Below are 12,450 nucleotides of genomic sequence, written 5' to 3'. Positions count from 1 at the left end.
AAAACAAACAATAGAGCTCTTGATTTAAGTAAATTCATTTATAATAAGGAAAATCATTTATTGCATATTTTTACCGTTACGAAATTTCCAACATCGACCTATAGAGACAATAACTCAAATAACATTTTAGTCTCATATTCAAGTGACCAATAACAACAACTTTTTTTTTATTTGTCTACTGGTATCCTTGAGGATCCATAGGGATGTCCCACTATGTGTGCACCAATATCTACCATTGTCAATTAACCGATCGTCCTCATATCCCGTATGATATAAACACCAAAAATACCATCCTTCAATCCCTCGTCCAGTATGAAAGTAAATCAGGTCGTCTCCATACTTCGTCCGTTATGAGCGCCAAAAATGTCATTCCTCGATATCTCGTCCGATATGAGGCAACATGTAGCGCCCGGAAAAGGGGCCGAAAAAAAAAAGCCACGTCGGCAGCCACGTCAGCAGGACCGGTCAGCAGTCCCGGCCAACCGGGACCTGCCACGTGGCAAGACCACGTCGTTCCGAAGCGGGCCACGTTGGCGATCCACGTAGGCGCGATCGGACGGCCCAGATCAAGCGTGCGATCGGACGGCCTAGATTTAATCGCACGGACGACCCAAATTGAATAAAAAACGGACGGCCCAGATTAAAATAAAATGGACTGCTGAGATCAAAAGGGCAAAGGGTTATAAATAGAACCCCCACACCAGACCACAAACCCTAGCCGCCTGCTGCTCGCCAGAGAAGACGAACCAGAAGCCGGCCGCCACCACCCGCTGCCGCACCGGAGGGATTTTCGACCGCCGATCGAGGTAAATTTCATACCCCGACTCGTTTTTCCACGCTAATTTCCCCAGTGGCAAAATCGGAGCCAAAATCCCGGCCAAACGGCCGGAAAACACGGCCGAAAGCCAGCGGCGCTGCCGCGCCCCTTCTCGATTTTTGCCTCCGATGAGGCCCTTCCCGGCCTCCGTTTAATGCAATCTTTATATCACCGTGATCACCATTCTTTTCTCTACAGGTTGATCAGAGCCGAATCACCAAAACACAAACTTCACTGGAGAGCCGCCGCACCCGAGAGCACCGCCGCCGGTAAGCTTCGGTTTTCCGTAAATTTTCGGCCCCCTGAGGGCCGTAGGGTTGTTTAATCACAGGAACCAATGCGAGTGTGGCCGAATTCGGCCGAAAACGGCCAACCCGAGGCAAACCGCCGCTGCAAGCGGCAGCGCCGTCGCCGGAGCACGGCGTAGCCGCCGTGCCGGAGTTGCGATTTGGGCCGAAAGGGGGCCCTGGGCCTAATTTGGGATTTTTTTGGAACACGTGCAGGTACCAGTAGTGCGTTTTAGTTCCCCGAGAAAAATTCAGGGAAAATTAGGGACAGCCTGTAGGCGCACTGTGAAGCCGTGTTCGGACCCCGAAACGAGTAAGGACCCCTCACCCTATTTTCTATCACAGTATTAAAGCTTAATAAATAATTAAACAGTATTTTGAGACTTTATAGATGTATAATTAATTGATGTTGCCAATGGAGCCCGAGTCTGATACAATGTTGATCTGTTATTGTTTGATCTAATTTTTAGTATTAAATGCAGTATGAGGTTTGATGTTTTCATTTTATAGTTTCGTGTGCATATTTTACTGTTTTATTATTATTGGTTGAATGACTGAAATACCGATACTGTATGTTGTCTGTTTGGCATGAATTACTGTTTTGCTTATCTAAATGCGAATTGATGATGATTGAGGGAAAGAAGAATGGCAGAATATGTAAATGGGTAATTGTATAATGTTGGTTAGCCTGACTAGATATCCGGGGAGATGGTGGACGGACCGGGTCCGTAGGGGACCCTACCGGGATTGTGGTCTCTCATACCGGACGGGGTATGGGGACGGCCCGTTTCACCCTCATACCGGACGGGGTATTGAGGTTTACAGTTTTGGCGCCCGTACCGGACGGGGTATGGGGACGGCCCGTTTCACCCTCATACCGGATGGGGTATTGAGGTTTACAGTTTTGGCGCCCATACCGGACGGGGTATGGGGACGGTCCTGGAATCTGATTACAAGTATTAAGTATAACGGGTAGCGGGACCCCTATGGATCCCCATGGATACTAGTAGGCTGGTGGATGAGGAAAAGTAATTGTGAAATGATTGAATTACAAGGGTGTGATGAGTATTATGTTACACAGTTTATATGATTTCATGATGATGATAATATTATTACTTTCGTATATTGTTTTATGAATTTCACCGAGGTAAGTGAATGGTAAAAGGTTTTATTACTGATAAATGAGTTTATTGTAAATTATACTCCATTGGTCTTTTTGTGTTTTCTACCCACCTTTATCTCCGTGACGGTGAGATATTGTGATGTCCTTACTGGGTTAGTGTAGCTCATTCCTTATTTAATCATTTCAAATCAGGAAGACATCGTTCCCGAGCCCGTTCCGCAAGAAGACGACGAAGGGGACGCCTAAAGACTCCAAAGTCATATTCATAGTTTACTTTCGAATTTCTCTTTTAGTTAGATTGATCTTTTATATTTTGAGCACGTTTTTAGTTTTAGTGTAAGGGATGTTAATCGAATTTTGACTTTGCTTCCGCATTTGATATTTTTAATTTACATTCCATTTTAAATTTTCGGGGCCGTTACAGTTGGTATCAGAGCCGCATTTCCTCGGACCCATCCCTTACACTAGAGTCCCTTAAAGAAATACTCACCGATTGGTCGTTACTCAACCATTCCTTGTGAATGCAGGTACACAGAAATGAGGAGAGGAAGGCCCCCACTAAACCGAGCGGCCCAAGATAATTCGCTTCGGGAGGATTTAGACAGATTATATGAGATGGTGGAAGCCCTCGTAGCTGCCCAGTGAAGGCAAGAGGAGAGAAGGGAGTTACCCGGACCTCCTCCGCTAGCGCAGGTTGAGCCCCCGCTACAGCAGGCTGATCCCGAGCCACCCCGGCAGGAGCCTGTTCCTCCACAGTACCACCCGGCACCACAACCGCGGCACGACCCGGTACCACAGCCACAGTACCAACAGGTGCCGCCACAGCACATTCCAGTGCCCCCACCACATCAGCAGGCGCCACCATAGGGTCCCCCAGTTAACCCTCAGCCGGTCCCAGTCCCTCTACCTCGAGACCCCGCTCCCTCCTTGATCGACCCCGGCTTCATAGAGAGGTACAAAAGACTGAACCCTTCTACTTTTTCAGGGGGATCCTCTTTCGAAGAGGCCCAATACTGGCTGGCAGAGACTGAGAGAGCTTTCGAGACCTTGGGAGTAGTTCCTGAGCAGAGGGCTGCCATTGCCTCCTACATGCTGGTAAGGGAGGCAGTACGCTGGTGGGAGCTCAAGCGGGCCACCCTGCCTGTACCAGTTACTTGGGAGCAGTTCCTAGCTGCATTCCATGCGGAGTATCTCCCTAAACACATCCAACATTCAAAGGAAATGGAATTTGCTCAATTGGTCCAGGGAAATATGACAGTGTCGGAGTATGCCCGCAAGTTCCTGGAGCTGGGCCGACATGTCCCGGAGACATTGTTGGATGAGGGCCGAAAGGCCAGGAAATTCCAGTGGGGTCTCCGCCCGGCGATCAGACAGCACTTATTGGTGATGGAGCTCGAGACATATTCGGCAGTCCTGGCAAAGGCGCAGATCATAGAAAGGAGCTTCGACACCCGCCCTCAGCTAGCGGGAAGTTCCCGACCCTCAGCCCCGCTCCGCAGGCCAGCGCCTACCATGCATGTCCAACCCAGTAAGAGGCCCAGACCTGCCGTCCAGACCCCTCCTCAGGCTATGGGGGCAGCACGTGGGAAGATCTGCCAGTACTGCGGCAGGGATCATGGGGACCGACCCTGCTACCGCCTCAACAACACTTGTCGCATATGCGGCAGTGCCCAGCACTATGCGAGGGAGTGCCCTAGAAACCAGAATCAAGGGAGGCCTCCAATCCAGGGCAGAGTTTACAACCTTACCCAGAAGGATGCCGACGCAGACCCGGACGTGGTACATGGTATGTATACTATCTCTGGCCACATTGCTCATGTTTTGTTTGATACTGGTGCATCACATTCTTTTATTTCACATGTTCTTGCTTTCAAAATTTGTATATCACCTGATAGACTTGATTCATTTTTGCTTGTATCTACCGCTGGGGGGGAAACGTTGCTAGGAGAGGTTGTTTACAGGGCATGTGCCGTGGAGATAGCAGATAAGAAATTAAGGGTAGACCTGATAGGGTTAGACACAGGGGATTTTAATGTAATCCTAGGAATGGATTGACTAGCGGCGTATCACGCCACCATAGACTGTTTTAACAAAAAGATTGTATTTAATCCTCCCAACGAGGAGCCATTTACAAGTTAATAAAAAAAAAAAATTATTCGGTACTGATTTCCCCTAATGGCAAATTCTTTTCTTCTAAATTCCCAGTGCCCTTAATATTGTATTTTCTCTAACTAGGTAAACCCAAGAAAGAAGTTTGTATCCAAGAGATTCCAGTAGTCCGAGACTTTCCAGACATATTTCCGGATGAACTGCCTGGTCTACCAGGGGACAGAGAGGTCGAGTTCACCATAGACTTACAACTAGGAACTCAGCCCGTCTCGGTAGCTCCTTACCGAATGAGCCGCATCGAGATGGAAGAGCTAAGGAAACAAATAATTGAGCTACAAAACAGTGGCTTCATTAGACACAGCATTTCCCCATGGGGTGCCGGGGTTACTTTTGTAAAGAAAGGGGATGGAACGTTGAGACTGTTCATTGATTATAGAAGGATAAACAAGGTAACAATTAAGAACAAGTACCCTCTTCCCCGGATTGATGACCATTTCGATCAGTTGCAGGGTGCACAGGTCTTTTCCAAAATAGATCTATGATAAGGTTACCATCAAATAAAAGTGAGAGCCGAAGACATTCTCAAGACGACATTCCGAAGCAGGTACGGACACTATGAGTTCCTGGTTATGCCGTTTGGGCTAACTAACGCCCCGGCCATCTTTATGGATCTAATGAACAGAATCTTCAGAGAATTCTTGGATCAATTTGTCATCGTGTTCATCGATGATATCTTAATCTACTCAAAAAATAGGGAAGAACATGCTCATCATCTTGCCCAAGTCCTACAGGTACTTAGGGAAAAGAAGTTGTATGCGAAGTTGAGCAAGTGTGGATTTTGGCTCAAACAAACCGCCTTCCTAGGACATGTTATATCGAAGGAAGGGGTGTCGGTGAACCCCGAAAAGGTTGAAGCGGTACATGGTTGGGAAAGGCTGACGACAGTTAAGGAAATTCGCAGTTTCCTAGGGATGGCAAGTTATTACCGCTGGTTTGTCGAGGGGTTCTCTAGTCTAGCAGCTCCTCTGACCCGACTCACAAAGAAGAATGCAAGGTTTGAATGGAATGAGAACTGCGAGAGGAGTTTTTCAGAGTTGAAGAAGCGACTGACTACTGCACCAGTGCTGGCTCTACCAAGTGGATCAGGATGGTACACAGTTTATAGTGATGCCTCCTATCTGGGCCTGGGTTGTGTCCTAATGCAGCATGGAAAGGTTATAGCATATGGATCTAGACAGCTAAAGAATCATGAGAAGAACTATCTTACCCATGACTTGGAGCTTGCCGCAATCATACACGCCTTGAAAACCTGGCGCCATTATTTGTATGGAGAGACCTTTCAGATCTACACCGATCATAAAAGTTTGAAGCATATCTTCACTCAGAAGGATCTCAACATGCGTCAGAGAAGGTGGATGGAACTCCTCAAGGACTATGATTGTGACATCCTATACCATCCAGGTAAGGGCAACGTGGTGGCTGATGCCCTCAGCAGGAAAAGTGCAGGCACCCTAGCCCATCTGATGGTTTCAGAATGTAGGTCCATTGGGGCTACGCAGCAGGTTCGCCTGCGAGACCTGAAGAGAATCACATGTTTGGGCCACCTAGCAGTCCAACCCGAGTTAATCCAAAGAATAAAAAAAGCCCAGTCAGTCGACCCCGCCCTAGTAACCCACAAGAAGAATGCATAACAGGGAGTGAGCTCAGAATTTCAAATCTCTGCCGACGGATTGATTCGTTTCAAGGACAGAGTGTATGTCCCAGACGATAGTGAGTTAAAAAGAGACATCATGACGGAGTCCCATAGTTCAAGGTTCGCCATGCATCCAGGAAGTACGAAAATGTACCAAACTATGCGACCTCGGTTCTGGTGGAATGAGATGAAGAGAGATATAGCCGACTTTGTATCTAAGTGCTTGGTATGTCAGCAGGTCAAGGCAGAACATCAACGCCCGGGCGGGTTACTTCAGCCTTTACCGATTCCAGAGTGGAAGTGGGAACATATCACCATGGACTTCGTATCGGGACTACCCAAGGCACGATCGGGACATGATGCTATATGGGTAATTGTTGACCGACTCACTAAGTCTTCCCACTTCCTGACCATCAGAATGACTGATCCTTTGGACAAGTTGGCAAGAATGTATATCCGGGAGGTAGTCAGACTGCATGGAGTCCCAGTAACAGTGGTATCCGACAGGGATCCCAGATTCACTTCTCGATTTTGGAATAGTTTCCAGCAAGCTATGGGAACAAAGCTGTCACTTAGTACTGCTTTCCACCCCCAAACCGATGGGCAATCAGAAAGGACAATTCGTACGCTGGAGGATATGCTCCGAGCTTGTGTCCTTGACTCCGGGGGCCATTGGGACGACCACCTACCCCTGATAGAGTTTGCTTACAACAACAGTTACCAAGCAAGCATCGGCATGGCCCCATATGAGGCGTTATACGGGCGTCCGTGCAGGTCACCGATCTGTTGGGAAGAAGTGGGCGATAGAAGATTGTTCGGCCCGGATTTGGTAGAAGAAACCACGTCCAAGATAGTTAAGATCAAGAAGAACATCCAGACAGCTCAGAGTAGGCAGAAGAGTTATGCTGATACCCGGAGGAGAGACCTGGCCTTTGAGAAAGGCGACCGGGTGTTTCTTAAAGTCACCCCCTTCAAGGGGATTAGTAGGTTCGGCAGGAGGGGAAAATTAAACCCCAGATATATTGGACCCTTTGAGATCTTAGACAAGATTGGTACCACTGCCTACAGACTTGCACTGCCTCCTGAGCTCTCCTGGGTTCATAATGTGTTCCATGTATCTATGCTACGTAAGTACAATCCGGACCCTTCTCATGTCTTGGCTCATGAACCGCTCCCACTCCGAGAGGACTTGACTTATGAAGAAGTACCGGTCAGTATCACGGACCAAGAAAGCAGAATACTCCGCAACCAGGAAATATCATTTGTAAAAGTCATGTGGCAGAACCACACGCCCAGATAGGCGACTTGGGAACTGGAATCAGAATTTAGGGCCCAATATCCCCATCTGTTTGATCAAGAGTAATGGGGCAAATTTGGGGACCAAATTTCTTTAAGGGGGGGAGAGTTGTAGCGCCCGGAAAAGGGGCCGAAAAAAAAAAGCCACGTCGGCAGGCCCGGTCAGCAATCCCGGCCAACCGGGACCTGCCACGTGGCAAGACCACGTCGTTCCGAAGTGGGCCACGTTGGCGATCCACGTAGACGCGATCGGACGGTCCAGATCAAGCGTGCGATCGGACTGTCCAGATCAAGCGTGCGATCGGACGGTCCAGATCAAGCGTGCGATCGGACGGCCCAGATTTAATCGCATGGACAACCCAGATTAAAATAAAATGGATGGCTGAGATCAAAAGGGCAAAGGGTTATAAATAGAACCCCCACACTAGACCACAAACCCTAGCCGCCTGCCGCTCACCGAAGAAGACGAACCAGAAGCCGGCCGCCGCCACCCGCCGCCGCACCGGAGGGATTTCCGACCTCCGATCGAGGTAAATTTCATATTCCCGACTCGTTTTTTCACGCTGATTTCCCAAGTGGCCAAATCGGAGCCAAAATCCCGGCCAAACGGCCGGAAAACACGGCCGAAAGCCAGCGGCGCCGCCGCGCCCCTTCTCGGTTTTTGCCTCCGATGAGCCCCTTCCCGGACTCCGTTTAATGCAATCTTTATATCACCGTGATCACCATTCTTTTCTCTACAGGTTGATCAGAGCTGAATCACCAAAACACGAACTTGACCGCAGAGCCGCCGCACCCGAGAGCACCGCCGCCGGTAAGCTTCGGTTTTTCGTAAATTTTTGGCCCCCCGAGGGCCGTAGGGTTGTTTTATCACAGGAACCAATGCGAGTGTGGCCGAATTCGGCCAAAAACGGCCAACCCGAGGCAAACTGCCGCCGCAAGCGGCGGCGCCGTCGCCGGAGCACGGCGGAGCCGCCGTGCCGGAGTTGCGATTTGGGCCGAAAGGGGGCCCTGGGCCTAATTTGGGATTTTTTTGGAACACGTGCAGGTACCAGTAGTGCGTTTCAGTTCCCCGAGAAAAATTCAGGAAAAATTAGGGACAGCCTGTAGGCGCACTGTGAAGCCGTGTTCGGACCCCGAAACGAGTAAGGACCCCTCACCCTATTTTCTATCACGGTATTAAAGCTTAATAAATAATTAAACAGTATTTTGAGACTTTATAGATGTATAATTAATTGAGGTTGCCAATGGAGCCCGAGTCTGATACAATGTTGGTCTGTTTTTGTTTGATCTAATTTTTAGTATTAAATGCAGTATGAGGTTTGATGTTTTCATTTTATAGTTTCGTGTGCATATTTTACTATTTTATTATTATTGGTTGAATGACTAAAATACCGATACTGTATGTTGTCTGTTTGGCATGAATTACTGTTTTGCTTATCTAAATGCGAATTGATGATGATTGAGGGAAAGAAGAATGACAGAATATGTAAATGGGTAATTGTATAATGTTGGTCAGCCTGACTAGATATCCGGGGAGATGGTGGACGGACCGGGTCCGTAGGGGACCCTACCGGGATTGTGGTCTCTCATACCGGAGGGGGTATGGAGATCTTATGTGTTTTGGCGCCCATACCGGACGGGATATGGGGACGGCTCGTTTCACCCTCATACCGGACGGGGTATTGAGATTTACAGTTTTGGCGCCCATACCGGACGGGGTATGGGGACGGCCCTGGAATCTGATTACAAGTATTAAGGGTAACGGGTAGCGGGACCCCTATGGATCCCCATGGATACTAGTAGGCTGGTGGATGAGAAAAAGTAATTGTGAAATGATTGAATTGCAAGGGCGTGATGAGTATTATGTTACACAGTTTATATGATTTCATGATGATGATAATATTATTGCTTTCGTATATTGTTTTATGAATTTCACCGAGGTAAGTGAATGGTAAAAAGTTTTATTACTGATAATTGAGTTTATTGTAAATTATGCTCCATTAGTCTTTTTGTGTTTTCTACCCACCTTTATCTCTGTGACGGTGAGATATCGTGATGTCCTTACTGGGCTAGTGTAGCTCATTCCTTATTTAATCATTTCAGATCAGGAAGACATCGTTCCTGAGCCCGTTCCGCAAGAAGACGACGAAGGGAACGCCTAAAGACTCCGAAGTCATATTCATAGTTTACTTTCGAATTTCTCTTTTAGTTAGTTTGATCTTTTATATTTTGAGCACGTTTTTGGTTTTAGTGTAAGGGATGTTAATCGAATTTTGACTTCGCTTCCGCATTTGATATTTTTAATTTACATTCCATTTTAAATTTCCGGGGCCGTTACACAACATTCACGGTAGGATTTTCTATGTTCCTGATATATCAACCATCTCCCAGAATATCCAGTAAGACTACCATTCATTAATTCACGTGACCAAATAATTTGTTATTTGCATAATAATTTTTAATTTCATAAATCAACTGTAAATCACGTAAGAGAAGAGATATATGTATTAAAAAAGTACAACTTAATCATTTAACCATTCCAATATATTATCATCTATTTAAAATTGTAAATTTAATTAATTAGTTAAATAGGACAAATAAATAACTAAATGATTTCAGCTCCATTAGTAATATATAATTATTCTCAAAGTTTCCTAAATTACACAAAATACCGTATTATCGATTATTAAGCTTCAATTTCATAACAGAGAATAAGGTGAAGAATTCTTACCCAAATCGGTGTCTGAAATATCAAACTTTCTACTGCACCTATTGACAGTCTCCGAGTTTTTTGAATTTTTTTGCGGAGATTAAAACACGTTTCACGTACATAAAAATACCTCAAAAACTTAAAATCGGTGTGAAAAATCTTTTTCTGGCCAATTTCAGGGTTTCGATGATGACACTACCTCTCGCGACAGTAGTTTGCCTCAGCCTGGCCGTTTTTGATTAGTTTTGGTCGGTTTTGGCCGATTTTATAGCCATCCTTGCGAAAAAATACTTTAAGGAGTCTCAGTTGACCGAAAAAGTCAAAAAATAGAACCTTATTGGTGGTGAAATTTTTCGGTGTGGCGACTCTGCTAGTTCACCTTCGCGGCCGTGTATTTTTTTTTTCAGTAAACTTCTTTTGGCTGTCAGAGGTGGCTCTGGCACGATGACGGTTGTCAATCAGCTCATTTCTCTAGTGACTAGTTCTTCTCCTTTGGTGGTGGACTAATGGCTAGGGTTTGGTTTCAGTGTGATGCGAAATATTTATATACATTTTGCGTTAATCTAGGCCGTTCATCGTGTTTTGTCTTACCATCTGATCTCATTTAAATAGGAAATGAATCTGGACCGTTTATCGTGATTTGATATTGATCGTCCGATCGCGTTTAAAGATGGAATAAATATGGACCGTTCATCTCGTTTGATTGTGACCGTCCGATCGCATCTGAGGAGGGAACAAATCTGAACCGTCCACGCACGCGATAACACTTCTGGGTCGTTTGATTACGGGGCACGCGGGTCGCTAATGTAGCCTCCTATGTGGCATCGAGTCAGCCTGCCTTGCCACGGAGCACGCTCCAGTTCATCGATATTGTTGACTGGACGGTCCTACGTGGCAAAATTTTGATTAATTGTGTCCTGACCTCTAATTTTTTATTTTTCTTTTAAATATATCATCCGAACCCAAATTTTCACTTATTTTTCCAAAATTGTTTTCAATTTCGTTCTTAACCTATTTTTTTTCCATAATTTTACATTAAATTAAAATTTATTAATTTTAAAAATAGATTTTTTTTACCTTTTTTAATATTAAAATTAATTTCGAACTAAATATCGGGCCTGAGTATTACAAAGCAGGTAAGAAATAAAAGTTATCATCTCTTATTCTTTAATGCATGAAATTGAAAAGTAATATAGATATAGGTTTTCATAGATTGTTTTTAGAAAATATGTTACGGTAAATATCAATCATAAGTTGTGTTTGAAAAATTCGTTATGCTAAGTATTAAACAAACGTTTTCAAGTTTAAATGTATTTAAATAAAACAATAGCTCAATTAGTTATTTATATGATTTTTACCAAATTTCAGTTTCCGTATTTGTGATTAATGTGACATTTTTACTAGTTTAGTGTATCTCACAATTTCATTAACTATTTCAAATCAAGAGGATCAAGATTCAGATCCCGATCAGAAAAAAAGTTGTAAGTAATTCACTATTCGGACTTTCTTTAAGTGCTAGTGAATGTTGTCCTATAATACTTAATTATTCGTTTTTCGTTTTATTTTCTTAATTACCGTTTTTTTTTATAAAAGATATTTTTGTAATCCTATTGAGTATTTAAAATTATTGTGTAGGGAATGTAAAATTTAACTCTATTAATCGCTTTCACATTTAATTTATAAATTTATTTTTATTTAAGTTATGGATATTTACATATAATGTTATAAAAAAATAATAAATATTTTTTTTAATGTTCGTGTATTTAAGAAATTAAAAATTATAAATCAAATAAAATGAATGATCGTTGTCCAATACAAGTGTATTATGCCTTGTTTACTTTAATATAATAATATGAATAAGAATTATCATATAAAGTTAATACTACGGAAGTTTTGTTTATTTTATATAATAATATGAATAATAAATTATCATATAAAGTTAATAATAGGAAGTTTCGTTTATTTTATACAATAATATGAATAATGAGTTATCATATAAAGTTAATAATACTGAATTTTTTATTAGGTTCATTATGACAATATAGCTAATATGATATCTTTTTAAAAATTTTCGAGTAATTATTTTTCATTATTATTTTATATCTTGTGTACTAAAAAATTAAAATTTAAATTGAAATAGAGGTTGATTCGTTAATTGTTTTTCTTATTTAAATTTATAAAGTACCTTTTTACAAATTTTTTTAAAAAATAATAATTATATATTTATTTTTATTCAAATAAACTTTGTATTTACATTTTATATGTATCTATCTTTCTTCTTTTCAACAATCATAATTTCATTACATTTATGTGAAGTGACGATGATGAAATCTCGTTTTAAATGAGTAATTTTAAAAATCAATTTTAATAACAATTTATTAAAGGCACTATTACAAAATCATTGTTTTATTGCTG

This window comes from Carica papaya, chromosome 8 (assembly GCF_054855325.1).
Source record: "Carica papaya isolate Zhongbai chromosome 8, ASM5485532v1, whole genome shotgun sequence".
Classification (NCBI taxonomy): Eukaryota; Viridiplantae; Streptophyta; class Magnoliopsida; order Brassicales; family Caricaceae; genus Carica; species Carica papaya.
This window is presented reverse-complemented; position numbering follows the sequence as displayed.